Genomic DNA, 19375 nt, shown 5'->3' on the forward strand with positions numbered 1-19375 from the left:
GCAATAATACCAAATTACGCCCCGTAAACGAAAAAATTGGACTTCTGAGGGAGATAGCGCCCTAGATCGATCTTTTATCTAGCGTTTTTGACTACTAAAGAACCCCGTGATGGTATTATCGAGAAATGAGAAGGCGAATCCCGCACCCTTGCAATCCTGGAAAAAGAGGTCTACCCCCATAAGGATCACTTAAGGCCTTAACGAGAATTTGCCTTTTTGTCGTTCGAAGGGGAAGAGAGAAATGCCGGGTGGAGAAATTTAATATCGCGGTTGCCCGGCTAATCCCGCGCAGCTTAAAGGGTGCGAAAAAAGAAAACAGAGAAATAACCCCTGGGAACGTGAGGATCTTTGCCCGCGGATTTACGGTGTTGGCCGAGCGAATAGCTGGCGAGCACACGGGGAATTTACGTTGAAAACGCGGCGGCTGCGGCAGCCACCGCAACCATGGATGTCGCGTCGGTCTCCGAAAACCTCTGGGTTCTTTTTCACGCGATCCCCTCGCCGGGGAAAGAATAGAACAGAAACAGGGGTGGCTCCACGGTTGACCTGCTTACGACTAAACGCTGTTCTCCCCCCGTCGAAACAGCAAGCAAATTCTATGTGATCAGCGAAGTCCGTAAATCAGGTTCCCACGGATTTATACACGCCGAGTAACTCCGCTTTTAAATATCACAATCGTAAATTACTTCTATTCTCGTGTTTGTACACGACCCGCCTACCGTATCGATTGCTGCCGTTAAATTATTGCCGCCCCGCCGGTCATTGTTATTGTCATTCGATCACGCTGTGTCTAATTGCCGGCTAACAATGCTCTGCTCTTCTGAACGTCGCTCGAGCACTTCGCACGATTGCACTCCTCGCGCTTGCGGCGCGCACAGTGGGACAAAATGATGAGGTTTGTGTCAAAATCAAAGAACTTTCGATAGACATGAGATGGAGCGATGATTTTTTTTTTTATGTCAACCCTTTGCGCTCCTTTGTCGAGTGTGACTCGACATCAGAGAAATGTAAATGAAACCAGTTCTTATGTGTGTTTGGGGTTCTTCCTTTATTTATTCAATTGTCTTATTATTTAGTTAACATGTTCCCTTATAAAAATGACAAGATTGATTTTATTTAGACAATCGTTTCTTATGAAATCGGGTTTATTACTTTTCTTAATTGTAAAATGTGAAACCTGGAACCGGTCATTTTGACCGGTATTGGTAGGTGTAGTGTTGATACAAATATTAGTCCCACAAATAATAAATTACAAAGTTTGAGAGCTATATTCAATGTACACTCCTCAAAAGAATTAAGGGATCACCTCTGCGAACCCGAAAAATTGCTACTAGTTTACATGATCATAACTCCGGCCAATATTACTGTATCGATATCGTTGAACATTGGTTTGAAAGCGTGAAACCTCTAGTTTCGGATTCTCTGTTTCAAATTATTGCTATGTTGGTTTTTTACAAAGTTATAGCGAGATAAAGACAACGTTGACGGTTAACAAAAATCTTGTGCAACTCTGTAACATCACACAGGGTGTTATTCATAAACGAGGTGGTAACACACGTTATTAAAATTGTTAATTAAGTAGTGAGTGTCACGCACACACACGCACGCACACATATACCAAAGAGGCAATTGTACTCCAATTGCAATTACGAATTACATTGTAACTTAATTGAATAAAGATCTCAATTATAAATTACAATATGACTGAATCACGATGTAATTCAATTACTTTGTAATTATAATTCCTCGAGTAATTCAATTGTAATTCTGCACGACTCTGACTTTCCCCCACAAAGCGGCAAAAGCTCATTAAATTAACCTAACAAAGTAGAAGCTATATAAACAAGTTTTAAGTTAAGCGAAGTCAAGAGGTGCATTAATCTATTACGTAATACGTTAACATGTTCATGTATCGTGTATGCTGCATAAACCATTCTCCGTTTAAAGCGTTAAACAAATAATAACAAAGTCAGACGATGAAACGTGCAAATCCAGAAAAGACGTGTAAAACATCTCTACGCCGAAACGAGTGTTGTTCGAACGTTTTACAGATGTTACGGACTAAGAGTGTCGCAGTTTGGAGTGAATGATAGAGCGCAGTTTCGGGCTCGAATGTATAGTCGAGGCTTTGATAGCATTTTCGTGTAGAAATCGAGGGCTCTACTCACATTTTCCGCGGCCTTTGACTACGGAGGACCAGATTCGAGATTGACGGTGCGGCGGCGTGTGTCGGAAAATGGTGACCTTTCGGCTGCAGCCTCTTGATGATTTTCCTATGCGGCCGACCGGCGACGGGCCTATCCGCGCGACCGTTCCCGAATAATAGAACGAAAATGAGAATTCGTGGCGTATTACGAGGGCATCGATCAAACGCGGGCCGGATTTCATCAGAGAGCGGCCGCCGGGCCAGAGGCATGTGCACGCGCGAGCGGAGGCTGGATGACAGGATCGGGAAGGGAAAAAAATAGGAGACAGATCCAGAGAGAGAAAGAGAGAGAGAAGTGGAGGACGGGAGAACGAACGAGAAAAGGTGAGAGAGTGGAGCAACCGGCGATTTTTAAAGAATCGCACCAGCGAGCGATATTTACGCGTCTCCGACGGCTGTGCTCCTACACGATCGGTTATTTATAAAGCCATTCACGATAATCAATAACCTATGCCGGTCTCCCTTGCGCGGCGAAAATTCACCAACACCTCGAACACTTGCAAAACCCTCTCTCGAACGGTTGAACCGGGGAATATTTCATCGACGAGCCTGTGCTCGGTCCGTGCGCCGCGCCGAGGGGCCGAAACAGAGAGAGAGAGAGAGGCGGGAAAAGAGAAAGAGAGAAGCACGGAGATGGGAAAAGAGAGAAAGAGAGAATGGGAAATGTAAACCGCGTAAATTCGTTCGAGAATTCGCGAAGCGTGTCCGGTCGGAGGAACGATACCGAAAGTTCCGCGTCGTAGATCGCGAAATCCCCGTTCACCCGCTTCACCCTTTTCACCCGGTTGACCCGCCGCCCCGGGGGGGATGTTTATTAAATACTAACGGGCAGGATGCGCCGCGAGTCCTGCCGCCGTCCCCTCGCCGATCGGTTTAGGGGTGCAAAGAGAGACAGAGGGCGTCGCGGGACGAAAACGGTTAATTATTAGCCGGCGGGATTCGCCGGCCGGATTAAGCCGAATAATAAACAAGAATCGCGTTAAACCGAGACTGGGCTATCAATGCCGGAGCTCGTCGAGGAGCATAAAGGGGGTGGGGGTGAGAAGAGGCGATAAAAGACGGGGGCAGCCCCTCGAGTGTTACAGAGAAAAGTTTCGTCGGGACGAGTTATATACTTCGCGGCAGTAAAACGGGTTGGAATGGGTTGTAAAGAAGTTTCGATGGCTTAGAAATCTATTCGTCCGTCGTACGGAGGTGGTTCTGTTCGCGGACCCACCCCCCTCATTCGTAATGCGAACGATATGCTGATAGTAATTGGAGCGACGACAGTGATTTTATGTGCTGCGACCATCGGAATGGGGATCCCGAGCTGGTCTTAGCGATTGTTCGGGTAGTTTGCGGTTTTTGTGGGTGCAACGCTGCGTTCAGCGCGGTAATTGTATCGCGGATACCGTCCAATTAACACTTTGTGCTATTAATACGCTTCGCGATGATCGCGCTTCATTGAAAAACAACTCGTGGACTCGCACGGTTAAATAATATTTGTGGGGATGGGTTTGATTCGAAGCGCAACACTCGTGCACAGCGAGGAAAATGAGCGACGAAAGTATTTCAAATTTTTTCAAGCAATGTAATTCAAAGATTTAAAAGTTAGGTACTTAATACGTTATATTCTGCTGCACCTACACTACTAATATATGGGGTGGTCTTTTTATCTGAAGACATTGAAATATCTCGAGAACTATGTATCGGATCAAAACAAGTGGGCAATGAAAGTTGTTCGTCGCGAAGGGGGACATCCAATGATACCAAACTGAACCCCCCACTGCCACCCCTTGGGGGTGGGGGTGGGAGAAGATAAAAAACTTAAATGGGAACCCCCATTTTTCATTGCAGATTTGGATTCTCCAGAAAAAAATACACAAATTTGATCTAGGAGTTTTTGCATTTTGGTTCACAGATGGCGCTGTAATGGACAAAAATCAAAATGGAAAAAGTCGTTGAAAATTGGGCATATCTCGAGAAATACACATCAGGTCAGAAAAATAAAAGTAGACGTATTTGATATTTTTAAGAATGCTATTCAATAACACCATAATTGACCCACCACCCCCACCTCCTGAGGATTGAAAAACAAACCAATGAATTTTTCCAACTGCTTTCGTTTGCAGCGACATCTGTGAAAGAAATTACACGAATAATATCAAATCAATGGAGAATCAAGATTTGCTATAAAATAGGGTTTCCCATTGAAGATTTTGAAATAGTTCCCTCTCCCTCCCTCAGGAGGTGGGGGTGGTGGGTTAATTATGGTGTTATTGAATAGCATTCTTAAAAATATCAAATACGTCTACTTTTATTTTTCTGATCTGATGTGTATTTCTCGAGATATGTGCCCAATTTTCAACGACTTTTTCTATTTTGATTTTTGTCCATTACAGCGCCATCTGTGAACCAAAATGCAAAAACTCCTAGATCAAATTTGTGTATTTTTTTCTAGAGAATCCAAATCTGCAATGCAAAATGGGGGTTCCCATTTAAGTTTTTTGTCTTCTCCCACCCCCACCCCCAGGGGTGGCGGTGGGGGGTCCAGTTTGGTATCATTGGATGTCCCCCTTCGCGACGAACAACTTTCATTGCCCACTTGTTTTGATCCGATACATAGTTCTCGAGGTATTTCAATGTCTTCAGATAAAAAGACCACCCTGTATAACTATAAGACCTTATGTTAATCCTAATGTATAGCTTTACAACCCCCTTTCTTAAAGTCTTATTTCAATTTTGACTTTTAACCACTTCCGAAGACACGAATGTCGTCCGCTATCCGCGATTCCGATCCTCACCGTGCGACGCGTCGCGAAACTGAACTTTGTTTCTCAAAGTACGGAATGCAGGGCCTGCCGTCCGGCCGACCGAAAAGTATCCCTCTCTCAACCCTCGTGGTTGGTTTCTGTGCCATTAATCCGGTCGTGGTGAAGGCGCGGGCGCGGGCTACATAAAGGCGCGTGCACCAGCACCGCGCCGGCCGACATGCAAGAATAGCTACAGGAATCCTCCTAACGAGACAAGACGGGACGAGCATTATTTCCTGTCAGCGAAAAATATTCCAGCCCGTAACAATGAAATATCTATTCTGCGCCGTGCCCGAGATACTCGTGCAAGCCCCGGCATGTATCGCTGTTCAACCGTAACGAAGCGAAAAAGAAAAACAGCAAGACGTTATTTTCTAGACATTTGTTGTGCTTCTCTCTCTCTCTCTCTCTCTCTCTCTCCCTCTCAGCCTCTCTTTCATCCGCCGGAACTCGTTTTTCCGTCGTCCGCGACGCCTCCGATAAACTCGGCCATCCTTTTCTGCTCGCTTTAACCGTGAACAGGCTAGGCTGCTTTAATTGCCAATTGATAGCCGTGTTTTCGTTTTTCCGAATCGAAAGCGAGCGCGAGGGAGGGAGGGATGGAGCGGTGAGTGGTGCTCGAACTGCGGAAAAGATCAAGGACGGGTCGAAACACTCGAGAGATAGTTTTGCAGCAACAGTGACGACCACGCTCTCGCTTCTTCTAGCATTCTCTCCTGTCCACGTCATTTCGCCTGGTAGATAGATTTCGCTCCACTCCGCTCGAACGACGCCCGTTTTATATATGTAGAATGATTAACACGCCGCGCGGCGCATCCACCGCTTTGACACTCGTATCTCGATGACGGAATTGTCCGCTCGGACTTGGAAATGAAGTTTCGCCGCCGGCCGATCGACTGTACGAAATTCGTTTACGCTCCGCGAAATAAGGGAGGATTAGAAACACACCTCGGAACGTTGGAAACCAGAGGAAACGAACGAATTCATTTCGCGAGGCTTTCCTCTTGTGTTGGTGCGATGCAGCGTTAGGTGGGCGACGATACACCGGTCGGAGTTCAATTAAAACGAATGCAAACGTAATTATCCACGTTCAGAAACCCTGCGCGAGGAGAACGGACTTTCTGCTCCATCTTGTGCGGAATCATCTTTGGAAAATGGGAGTGCAACTTGGCTAGAAAAAATTACGCGGACTTAAGGATGTTCTGCAGGTACAATGGGACACAAAAGTACAAGAATTCATTCATGAGTATATTTTTGTTTTTCCGTGTATTTCTTTTGGAGTTTCTAGTTGCGTTTTTTCAAGGTTTAAATAGGGTTTGAAGTGGAATTTTATGAATTCTTCATAAGAAGACGTGTTGAAACGTGTAAACTTGCTATAATTCTTAAACGGTGCAGTGAATCGAACCCAAACTTTGGTAATTGCATTAATTTAGTAAGAATTATATCTTGTCAAATTTTCAAAAATTTTGTTGCGTTTTTATATACCTCCAGAACATTCTTAATCAGTAGACTGTTTTTTGTATAGGGCGTTTCAAGAAGTCGCGACTTCTGCAGCTCAGGTTCGGTGGAGATTTGTTAGAAAAAAATGGACCGGAAAATTGAGCTTGACGTTGAATCCGAAGGTCAAAATTCTTTTTCATCGATTAAATCCTTCTGTTAAAAAACGACTTTAAAGATTCGTCAACTTTTTCATCCCACATGTGCACAGGGTGTCTTGAAATTGTATAAACGTGGAGGGGATGATTGTACACGGGAAATAAGTGGAAAATATAGAATAAGTTTTTTTTCATTTGACGCGTCGTTTTCGGGAAAATTCACTAACAATCCGTCAAGTTCGCGTGCCTAGCGTTCCTAAGAAGTAGAATGAGTCGGTGATGAACAGACGTGTCAGACGATTCCTATTAGATAGCACGCGTGCTCGCCGAATCTTTAAACTGAAATTTCTCGGAAAGGAGGAGACAAATGAAGAAAGAATCATCCTCTCCATCTTTATACCATCTTGGGACACTCTGTAAGCATGTGGAAGAAAATAATTGGCGAATCTTTACGGTCGTTTTTTTAAGAGAACGGTTGTTCGTTGCGATGCGATGAAACAAAAATTTCTACACGATGAAATAAAAAACAATTTTTGCCATGGGATTCAATGTTAAGGTGAATTTTGCGGTCCATTTTCGTAACAGATCGCGACATATAATTTTGGAACACCCTGTGCAAAATGAAATTGCTTCTGCCTCTTCGTTACTTTGATTATTTCGAAGTAAAGCGAAGTTATTCTTGCATTCCTCGGATAGCATTTTGTCATCCTCCTCATGTTTACGCTTATACGCAATGATGAGTGCTTTGAGATCTCGAGCGGGTTTTCAAACACTTAAAAGCAAATCCACATATGGATTAATAAATCCTATAAAAATCGAATTTATAATAGCATTGATTTTTTTAATGGGTCGTTGCACACTTTCAAAAAAAAATTACGCAGGATTAACTGATAATATCAGTACCTTTATACCAACAGTTTTTTGTGCTTTCTTAGTAATTTACGTTAGGTCTTTGTTCTATTGTAAACATTTGTGTAAAAGGACCTCGGTCCGTACATAATAAACAATAATAATAATAATAATAATAACGAGTTCGAGAGTACCTACACGATACTCGTAGAAAAATCGTAGCGCGCAACATTCGAAGCTAGCTTTCCGAGGGAACTCGATTTCAAAAATCCTTGGGCACGCGTTGTATCGCGTCTGCGCACTACCGACCACTTTCCCTTCTCCGAAGAACCGATGCAGGTGTGCTGGAAGGATCTTCGGCCTCGATTTCCTCGCGAGCCGAAGGTCGGTGAAAGAACCGACACCGAACACTTCCCATCGATTTTCGAGGAAGGAATCAGAACATGCCCGTTTACCTAGCAGTTAAAGCCCTATACGTCGAGCATCTTAAACTTTCTCGGGACCAGCAGAGTTCAACGAGAGGGGCCACCGCCGCGCCGTAACAAAGTTTCTACTCCTGCGAATAAACCGGTCCGAATCCGAGCGATCTTTACGATCGGTGTTAAAGAGAGAAGGTAGAAAGTTCGATTGCTCGGAAAGCGGCAGCTCTCCGTTCACGGTTTTACGTCCCGCGAAAATCTATTAACCGTTTACGCGAGGAGACGAGCTCCGGGCGCGCGATCCAAGGAGACCGATAACCTCTCGCCGACCCACTAAAAACTCGGCCGTATCATCAGGTTCCCCGTTGAAACTGGGGAACCGTGATTCGAGAAAAACGGTCTCCCGGTAATGCGGCCGTACGAAGCGGGAGACTCGAAATAAATACGATTCCGGTGAATAGAGTACCGCCGGGGCGGGCGAAAAAGAGGGAAGAAGAGAAGAGAAGAGTGGAGAAGAGAGAGAGAAAAAGGGGGTGAGCACATATTTGAAACGTGGCCGCGCGTGGGCTCGCGTTAATTAACGCGAGCGAGTTGAGCGGAGCGGAGTGCCGGGTTTGAGAAGCCGGCTGCAACCACGCGGCACCGCGAGGCTCAAACAAGCCGAGGCTCTAAGGCTTTAAGCGAGGAGAAAATCGGCGGCCTCTGAGAGGCAAAGGAGAGCGACGCGGCGCGGCACCATTATCAAAAGCGTCCCTCTCCGAATCCGCTGAATATCCGGCCTCCTCGCGATATCCTCTCGCCTTTGATCTCCGACGCGCGACGACCGACAAACGGAGGGTTCGCGGGTTGCCGGTTTGCCGGTTACCGAGCGAAGCCCCGTTTTAATCGTTTCACACCGGTGCGGTCCCGGGACGTACACAAAACGCCCCTAACGAACAGAAAGGGTGGGAAACACCGTCGCACCACCAGAGTGAAAGCTCTCGAGCCATCACGCGCCGGCACGCTGGTTCGGCCGACGATGCTTCGAGCGCGATCCATCGCGATCGAACGGCTCTATGGGAAAGGAGGACACCGGGGACACGTCCCACGGTAATAGCTTCCTCCCCCGAGTCCCGGTTTTCTTTCCTCTCCGGCGTCGCTTTTTATAATTAATCGATAACCGGTCGATCGGCGCGATCCAGTTTCAATCTAGAGGTCCTCGACGAGGTCGGCCGGAGTCTTCGTTGAGAATCGAAGGACCCGGCGAGAGAAGCCTTGCTCGCTCGTGGTCGCTGCGAGGGCACTGATATTATAAACGGACACGGGCCTGCAGAATTCGCCGATGGTGACGGCGATGGCGAACGTGCGTCCGGTCGCGTGACAACCACAGGACCGCGTCCGAGGAACACGGGAGAAAAGAAGAAGATTCATCTCGATCCCGCGAGAACGCGACGGGGCCCGCCGGAGGACGCCGTTGCTTCTCCGACCTACGCGAGAAAGCACGCGCGCGTAACAGTGGACCAGGCCGGCAGCACGATCGTAGAATCGAAAATCGGCCCGGCGATTATCTCGAGAATGATAGTGAATCTCGCGTACCTGAGATCGTTGGATCGGTGGTGCAGGGCGCGGCGGCATGGTCCCGTCGCAACACAGCGCCGTTCGACGAGCACTGAGCAGCTATTCTGCGCCAACGGGGTTGCGTCGACGTCGAAAAGACGTGAACGGTCGCCCCGCGCCCCTCGACACCCCCGTCTCTCTCACCCCCAGCAGAGTCGAGACTAGCCACGCCGCGCCGCGCCGCCGTCCCACCACCCCCCACGGTATACTACCGACGCCACTCTTCAGGGTACTCTCACACGTATCTCACCCGGTGGCCGTCCTTCTTCCGCTTGCGCGCCAACTGCATCCCTCTCGCGCACCTCTCGAAAATCCTCGGTCTCTCTCGTTCCCACCGGCTGTCTCCGGCGCTGTTACCGTTCCTCGAGGCTGCCATCCCTGTGGCACATGCGCGAATCCCCCCTGTCCAACAAAACTCTCCTCGTAGAGCTGCCAGAATTGGGAAAAACGGGCCGAGGGAAAAGGAGGAAGAGGCCACCAGAGGGGGCACTGGAACGGGCACGATGTGTTTTCGAGAAAACGTATGTTACCCCACTCTACCACAAACCCCCTTTCGACCTATCTACCCCCATCCTACCTTCGTCTCGTCTCACTCTTCCCCTCTTTCTCCCGCTCGCTTTGTTTTGTTTTCTTCGTTCGTATTTACTGTCTAGCTGTTACGGCGATTGTTTAGGAAAGGTACGCCGCGACAATATCGAAGACCTTGAAGCCTGATGTAAACGTCAACGGCCGGGATAACTTCGCTTGGATACCGTACTCACTCGGTTTTGAATCAACCCTCCAAACGCCCCGTACACGCTTCGAAACTTACCCTACTCCTACACGAGGTCTCTCAAATATCAGTATCGTAAGTATTAGACCGTGGATCTTTTTATGAAAACGTCTACTCTTCTGGATTATTTCATAAAACCCCAGGAACATGCTCAACGTTTTCGACGTACCACTTTTCCGCAAAATCATCCCCTTCCTCGCATGTACGTACTCTCGCATCAAAAACATCCACGGTATTTCGCTGTCTCACCCCATGGACCTAACCCTTCTAACGGCACACCAAAGTATACAAACAAGCTTAAAGCTCAAGCCTCCGTGAACCAGGTGGGGTTGAATTAACCCGAGCGGGTTTAAAACTGCTATTTTCGAATACACGGATATGACGTTTGTCGCCGGGGTTACCGATCATCGGACTGCGGATGTTTATGCAATTTTCAATTTTTACGGACAATTTTGGGAAAGTGGAATGAAGCAAAATGTTATTTTTAGTGGGAACGGTCTTTGTAGATGCGAAACAAATAAAATTTATCTTACTAGATTCTGTTGAATTTTATGTCCTAGTAAATTTTCATAGCCCCACACATAATTTTTATTGATGTTGTGTGGAAAACTATGGTTTTAGGTTGACAGATAATCTCCTAAAATTTTAATTCGCTAACCCTTTGGTATAAGGATGATACGAGGGCAAATACCCTTAACTGTATCATTTTTTTTCTCGGTTGTTAATTAACATATCCAGATAAAAAATTTACGAAAATACTCGAACTTACCTCCTTTATATCATATATTTTTTTCACAATTGTGATGAAATTATCAAGGGCAGAAAAAATAATTTAATTCTTTAGGGGTGGGAATTGCAAGCAACCCTTCGAGTGACCACTTCCAAAAAATGCAAGAGAGAGAGAGAGAACAATGTTCTGTTACCTATCTAATATTATTACTTCAAAAACATTCAAGAACAATCAAAAATTCAAGTTCATTCAAATTCTGTTACCTATCTAATAATATTAGATCTAATATTATAATATAGGGTGTCTTAGCCAAAGCAGGCCACCTAAATATCTCCTTTATTTTTAATGACACGAAAAATATTTATGGCATAATTTAAATGGTATCGAAGGAGGAATATCAAAGAAGAACAATTTTTTTTGTCCGGTTACTTTTTCATATTTTTGTTCAAGGTCATCGGTATTTTTTCGTCGGGAAAAATTGTTTTTGTTATTCTATCTTGTAGCTGCTGAGAAAATACATTTGAATGTGCTTAAGTCATTACCTTCAGGTGACCTTGAGTCCAAAAAGATGTGATAAAATTGTAGGACATTATTTAAAATTGAGGTGAAATTTTAAATTAAAATATAAATTAGTAAATTTATTATAAAATTTTGTATAAAATAATATCTAATATTATTAGATGGGTAACAGAACATTGTTCTTGAATTTTTTGAATTAAATGATTTTTTCCTACCCTTAATAATTTGATCACAATTGTGAAAAAATATATGATATGAAGGAGGTAAGTTCGAGTATTTTCGTTTCATTTTTATCTGAATATATTAATTAACAACTGAGAAAAAAATGATAGAATTAAGGGTACATATTTGCCCTCATATCATCCTTATATGAAGGAGTTTTTTTATTTAATACGAAGGGTTAGCGACTTAAAATTTTAAGGGGTTATCTTTCAACCTAAAATCATTGTTTTCCACATAATATAAATAAAAATTGTGGATGGAGCCACTTATCCTCATGCTTATCCTCCTAGACCCAATTTTTCACAAGCCATAAATGCATGAAGATGCAGAATTGTAAAATTAATTCAGTAAAATTAACCGCACTGGGTTCAGGGTCATTCTCAGGTTCAAGCTGGATTCCGCTAGCCAAGAATAACATGTGTGGAATGATCCGGAGTGCGCGACTCGCAAGTAATGCGGAAAGCGGGACGGCGAGTCGCAGAAGCCTAAAGAAGTCTAAAGGGAGAGCAGGGGTCCCTTGAGGGTTCCTGGGTGGTGGGGTTTTTTATTGGATAGTGCGCAAGCGAGCCCCGACCGTCATCATTATGGGGAAGCTAGTGCGTAAATGCATTTTTCCCCACCGTCCGAAAAAAAAGGTTCAAGCTGAATTCCGCCGTTGCGTCCGCAGCCCGTTTCACCTGTGGCACCATTCGATTCCCGAGCGAAGCGTTCGCAGACCCTAAATAGTCGATTAGAGTTGTTCCTCGGAGAGCGGTGCGACGCGGTGCCGCTCACGAGCACAATTCCGCTATAGCGAAACCGATTCCGTGGATCGTTCCCGTCGAAAGCTCCGACCGGCCGCAGAAATCGAATAAAAGTTTTACGTTCGCGGGTGGACACACAGAATTTGGCTGGTCGAATTGGTCAAAGTTACACCGCACGACTGGTGTAAAACTCCCATCGGAGGAACTTTTACGGCTGGCGTGGTCCGGTTCGAGCAGCTGAAAGGCGGTAAAAAAATTGATTCGCGAGAACGGCGACCCCGGAACGCGACGCTGCTGCTCTGATTTCTATTGTGGCCTGTATTAATCAATCGTCCCTTCCAGGCCATCGTCGCTCTCCAACATCCCCTGCCGTAAATCATCCGCGACGCGATCTTGGTGACCACCAAGGCAGTGAACGTGTTGACTTTACCAAATCCAACAACTGCCCTGAATGCGTTAGTAACACTGCACACAGCGGTGTCGAACGCAAATCTAGCTGGATAGAAATCAAAAATCACATTTTCGCAGAAGAGCGCGAAACATGTTGGGACTTCTTTCGAATGACACGGTTGGTTAATGATCATTTACTCGAAGAAGTGTTGTAAAATGCTTCTAAAGCAGGTAGAAAATGAGCTTTTGCGGGTGTCAAAACATAGCACGCGCCAGTCGTGTCTCAAGCGTTTCCGAATGAACCTTGCCTTCGATTTTTTACGTGCCTATTTTACTTTGTTGGATATGGATAATTCTAAGAAAGGTATGTACTTATATGATTCACAGATAAACCAATAATATCTACGTAAATAATTGAGTTCTGTATCATTATTTGTAAAGTATTATATTTTCTGTCTTAGCAAGTTGCTTTACCTGCAGGTAGAGTTACAAAAAAAGTATCATACTTTCACTCTCAAATCGTAGATTAAATATGGTAGAACCATCATCGTACAAAAAATTATCGCCGGCTTTTATCAACCCCCTTTGTTCTTTACATTTTAGTGGCGCCTGCTGAAATTTCTTGCGCGGAGCTATTCCATGTTTGACGCATGTGAGGTGAACGTTGCTAAAAGAAGTGCTTGTGTATATAATTATCTAGTGCACTATTTTAATTTAAAAGACAGTAGTGCTGATGAGGAGTGTATGAAAAAGTGTGTGATAGGGCACACATTCAAAAAACATGATAAACACCTAATTAAGTTCATTTATACAACTGCTGTTAGGGAAATACTGCACTTGGTGCCGTCTATACTTGTAGGGCCGCTCTTTTGAGCCCTCCCCAAGGGTGGGGGTGACTGTGTCTCTTGTGTTTTCCACAAATACTTACTTGCTACCAGAACCTTCAGCACTGCGACTTTACGATACGATTTATTGGACCTGGGAGGCTAAGTTGAATGCATTGGTTGAGAAACCTTCTAATTGTGCTAATATGTGCCACATGTTGGCTGCAGACCAGTCTATTAAAAAAATGGCAATGGATCGATGCTAAGAAATATATAGCTTGTCTGAACAAAACTTGAATAACTTCCCGTATTGACGGTCAAAGACACAATCTAAGTGGGAAGGATCGTTAGAGCACGTCAAAACAGGCAGCTACTGGGAGAGCCAAGTGCCAACGTCGCCTGGTGGGAGGGAGAGGTACCTAAATGTTCGCGCTGTGCCTCTCAGATCGGTTGCGCCCGACGGAAGGTTAAAGAACAGGTGGCAGAAAAGTTACTGCGGTGTAACTAAATTTCTAAACAAAAATTAACAGAGGTTGGTCGGTAAAGTGCAGTTTCCAAATAAAAGTATACAAATAGTCGATGCAAAATCTTTTGGTAGGGGACGTCCAATGAAACAATTTGATGAATGTTCTGACAAGAGCAAGAAATGAAGGATCCATACATTTGTGAAGGATATTAGCAGCGAAGAACTAACATTTGCAGCTGAAACTACATAATATAATACTTAAACAAATACAAAATGATATTATATGTGATTTGAAAACGTTGCGGGGTCATTAAACATTATAAATAATTTTTGCCAGCTAAATCAATGAAAAGGTTCGGTTCGGAAGCTTTTCGGTGCAAATGCCCAATTGTCACCACGATGTTTTGAACATTTTGGATAATCTCGCAAGAACATGTTTCCAACAAAAGTTAATCGATATACATACAATCATCTATAAATCCCAATAAAAAAATTTCACAAAACTTCTGTTTTTTAATAAAAAAATATGATCATGTTAATTTTTTAAATGTCACTAAGTATTTTTTATTACATATTGTTGCAGCTGATGTCAAGACGAATCCAATGACCTGCTTAACTACGGCCTTAAGTCTTCAAATAATGCTAGAATAATTTTGTCCAGCTAGATTCGCGATCGGCACCACTGTGCGTTGTAGCCAGTTCGGCTGCCAACGATGCCGATTCAGGGTCAGCCGAGCTCGAATTCGGCAGACTTTGAACGGCGGGAACGTCCGAGCGGCAATTTCCTCGTTTTATCGACGAATCCCCGCCCGCTAATCTCACTCTTGCCGAAAATACACGCGCGATAAGCGTCGTTTCTTCGTATTCTCGCGGCAATAATCGTCCCGATTCGAGACGCGGTCGGTACTCGGTCCGATAACGCCTAACCGAGCGCCGGGAAATATAATCGATAAGGTGTGTATCCAACCGGGCAATAAAGGTGAGAGATAGAGAAGAGGAATAGAAGGAAAACGCGTAACATTCCCCGGCAATTTAGTCTGTTGCAATTGCTGTAAAGAATTTTGAACAAAGAACCATCGATTGCGTCGAGATCGAAAATATTTTCGGGAGAGTCGACACCGCGGTCGACTACATCGGGAAATGTAGAGGGGGAGGGGAGCGTGAAACAAGGATGCTGGAAAGGAGAGGGAAGATCCGGGGCGTTCGTTTCCCTTTATCGGGTCGGGTGATTATGCTGCCGGAAGTATTGTTCTCCGGGACGGTTTCGCTGTTCTTTTCGGTAATAATTATTACATTGTGACGCGGCGCGGCATAGCGGTTGCGCGAATTAAAGGCGCGGCGAGCTAGCGAGCGAGCACGGGGAGGAATAAAGTGCTCGGCTGGAGCGGAAAATGAAAAGGTTTTGCTCCGGGAGAACGCTGGGCTCGGCCGAGCCTCCTTTTTCGCCCCGTAATCACTCGACGTGCCCTTTGTGTTCCGCGAGGTCGTCTAACCAGACGCGGTTCCGGGCTCTCTTCTTGGCGAGCACCGCAAACAATACGGATCAAGATAGAATTTACCGGGAGCGAAGGTGCGCGCACTTCTCTCTCAGCGAGAGAAGATTTTCCTCTCTGTCTCTTCTTCCACTTCTTCTCTCTCCTCGTCTGCCTGTGGGATACACCGAGAGCCAAGGATCGGAGTCGCACGGCGTTCTTCTCTCCTGCTGCTCCCATTCGCGATCATCTCCGCCGAGTCGTGTTTCGCGTTTCGCGAGTCGACAACCGGAGTGAACGGAATCAGCGCGCCGATCCTCGCCTATCAACGGCCGACGTTTCCTTAATTTTAAGTGATTCGAACGGCGGAAGGCGGACGGAATAACAAACGACCCCCCCGGGCAACTTTAAATGGCTTTCGAAAGTTTTTTCGCCCGCTACGCCCGGAATTACTGTGCTTTAAATGTCAGCCAGCCCCGCGGGCGCCTCTTCTCTTGCCCGCTCGTGCTAGATTGATCGCTTTTTGAAGCCGATGGCGGACATTGAAATGAAATAGCCGACGCTCTCCAAGCGAAAATCAACACCGAGACACGCGCGTCCCAGTCGCCGAGTTAAGGGAATTTTTGTTAAATACCCGGCGCGACTTTTTATCGCTGTTGTCGCATTATTTGCAACCTTTCAAACTGGATGTTGTGGCCGATAAAAATAATACGGAAACGTTTTTTCCTCCTTTTTACCACGCTTATATTAGCATGCCGAGTTGTCGTTGTGTTGTTGTACGCGTTAAATCGTGTAATCGAATTTTAAACCACTTCCCGATTAGCTAGAGACTTGAAACTTTAAACATAGCTCAGGACTGGATGACAATGCAATATTAAAAAACAAATTTAAAAAAAACAATCGTGCGTTCAGGAGAGAAAAAATGTTAATATTAACCGTCACACCTTGTCGCACGGTGCTCGGTGGTATGTCATCGCGTTCAGCGATCCCCACTCCGCGCGCCAGCGCTCCCTACTCCACTACGCGTTACCACTCCGACTCATCCCCACTCCACAGACCCATTTCGCACCGAACGTGCTTAGTCAGTGTGGTGTTCCGTTCATTCAGTTACATTTCGGACAATTTCGGACTCCATCTCTCGGAGTTATCCCCACATTCTATCTCGCGTATTTCTATCTTACTATTTCATACCAGTATTACTATATCTTGCGTTCCATTTAAAAAAGACTAAAAAGTAGAAAATTAAAAAATATACAGAAAAACTTTTTAAAAGCCACGCTGATATTAAAATGCACTAAAAAGGAGAAAATAATGTTTTTAGACATTAGTGACTATAAATAAAAAAGCGTCGAACGCCCACGAAGATTACGTCAATATAGTTTAGCGCTCCACGCTTTTATATATAGTCACTAATGTCTAAAAAAATTATTTTCTCCTTTCTAGTGCATTTTCATATAAGCGTGGTTTTTAAGAAGTTTTTTTTATATATTTTTTTGTCCTCAGTGCCTGCCCATGATACGATTTGTCACGCATCGCGGATTTAGAATGATACAGGATATTGTCCGAACAAAGAGAAAAAATCGGCAAACATCGGGAAATTTCCGTTCATTTCTGATCGCCGCCGTTGAATACAATCGAACGAATAATAAAACTTGAGTTAGTAGAATGGGTAGGTCATGAACAGACGCGTCGTCCCATTCGAGCTCGATTTTCGCAAAAACGTGCCCCCGAATATAGAAATATTATCCATTCTATGATTTCGGAATATCCCTCTATATAATGTATGTAATTTCATTGATTCCGATTAAGTGACCTCATTGTTCTAACTGCTGTTCAATGATATTTGCGCTGTGCATTGTTGAGCGTAATAAAGTGTGCACTAATTGAAAGCTCGACTTCGAAATAATAATAACCACAATCTGTGGAACGTATATTTCTATCTTTATGTACGATATACATTGAGAATCGAGTCTTCCTCGCAGTAATTCATTAATCTAAATAAATAAATAAATAATTTTAAATATTGTTGATAGGTGTGTGAAATTGGTTTGCCGAAGGTTGAATTTGATTTGCTAAATTATGAAATTTTGATTTGCATCAGGACGAATTTGACTTGCAAAAGGCTGAATTTCGAGCGCAAAACTCTCTGCAAAATTCTCTGTTCGAGAAACAGGTTTTGTATACGAAATTTCAACGAATATTCTCGCATTTTCCGTCTACAAACGTACGGAATTTGTTTACAATTTTCAGCATCGCAGAACGAACTTTAAAGAAAGATTCGAAGAAAGTCTTTGTTTGATGCAAAAATTATACAGTAAAACATTTTTATGATCGCACCAAAGAACCTGACATTTTTTCGCAATTGGAAGAATTGATTTACCAAATGACATGCGAAAAAGATTTTGAAAAAATTGCAATTGCTAAGAATTGCATGAGAAAGTAAAAGAGCCATTTTAATAACACCATTTATAACTTTTTTACTAGAGCCCATAATGGGAAATTTAAAATATACGTTTCGTAGATCCATGTATGTTGATCATTACACATGCTGAAAATTTCATCGAAATCGGTTGACGCTGAAAACAACGCCACGCATCGAAAGATGTAAGAATCCGTGGATTTTATGCAGAAACTGACCCAAAGTCGCGAGGAACATTTAACCACTTGTAGCTCTTGGATATGTCAATCGATTTCGATGAAATTTTCAGCATGTGTATAGCTAACACAGAGATCTACAAAACATATTTTAAATTTACATTACATGCCCAAACAAAAATGTTTTAAAAAATGATGTAAAGCAAAAACTGACTAGAAGTCGCGAAAAACAGTTAACCACTTGTAGCTCTTGGATATGACAATCGATTTCGATGAAATTTTCAGCATGTATATAACTAACACAGATCTACAAAACATATATTTTAAATTTTTATTAAAAGCCCAAATAAAAAAGTTTTAAAAAATGCTTTTGTCATTTTTTCATGCAACCTTGTAAATTGCAATTTTTTGAAAATCTTTCTTGCAGATCATTTATCAAACCAGTGCTTCTAATTGCTTACAAAACATCAGGTCGTTTGTATAGTACAATTGTAAAAAAATTATGCTGTCTTAAAGTGCATTCAAATACTTTCGTGTTCACTGTATTCCCAAAAAAAGTTCCGAGCTATGTTTAAAGTTTCAAGTCTCTAGCTCATCGGGAAGTGATTTAAAATTGGATTACAAGATTTGATGCATAGAACGACAACGACAACTCTGCAAGCTAATATAAGTGAGGAATTATAAAAAGAAAAAAAAATCGCCTACACGGAAAGTGGTGTCGATTGATCATGTATGCGTGCCTTTTCCTTTTTTCCGCGGACGCTTCTTTCGCGGTTGCGGCGCGGCGCACAGTGGGACCTTTCGTCCAAATCGGAGACAAAATCAAAGAACTTTCGATAGAAATGAGGTAGAGCGATGACATTTTTTTTTAAAATTAAAGCAGAAACTTTGCAGAATATGGGAAAAATAGGGAAATTATGGTAAGAACGTTTTTTAACGTTGAGAAAATTCGTTAAACTTGCACAATTTCAAGAAACTTGTGTTTTTTTCAATACCACGCGCGGAAAAAATTTTTTTTGAACATGCTGTACTTCATTTCCCGTAGATTTTTTCACGCTGAATTCAAATCTGGTCTCAAAATTTGTCCACGACCTCAGGATATTGCAAAATCGATTTCTTGAAATTCTACATGTTTAACGAATTTTCTCAAGGTTCAAAAACGTTCGTACCATAATCTTCCTATCT

General features: G+C 43.8%; 1 protein-coding gene and 1 long non-coding RNA gene across 2 annotated transcripts in view; one reads left to right on the forward strand and one right to left on the reverse strand.

The window, feature by feature from the left end:
* The window catches only part of Oct-tyrr (Octopamine-Tyramine receptor), a 196153-nt gene extending 186571 nt beyond the window's left edge, over positions 1-9582 (reverse strand). Inside the window, exon 1 of the mRNA XM_076423676.1 lies at positions 9437-9582. The gene's annotated coding sequence lies outside the window, so the exon portion shown is untranslated. The remainder of the gene's footprint in view (positions 1-9436) is intronic.
* LOC143208834 (uncharacterized) lies at positions 8726-19375 on the forward strand. The gene is made up of 3 exons (XR_013008988.1): positions 8726-9978; positions 10131-10304; positions 12073-19375. It is a non-coding gene; the product is annotated as an uncharacterized LOC143208834 (long non-coding RNA).

Source organism: Lasioglossum baleicum, chromosome 5 (assembly GCF_051020765.1).
Source record: "Lasioglossum baleicum chromosome 5, iyLasBale1, whole genome shotgun sequence".
NCBI classification, from domain to species: Eukaryota; Metazoa; Arthropoda; class Insecta; order Hymenoptera; family Halictidae; genus Lasioglossum; species Lasioglossum baleicum.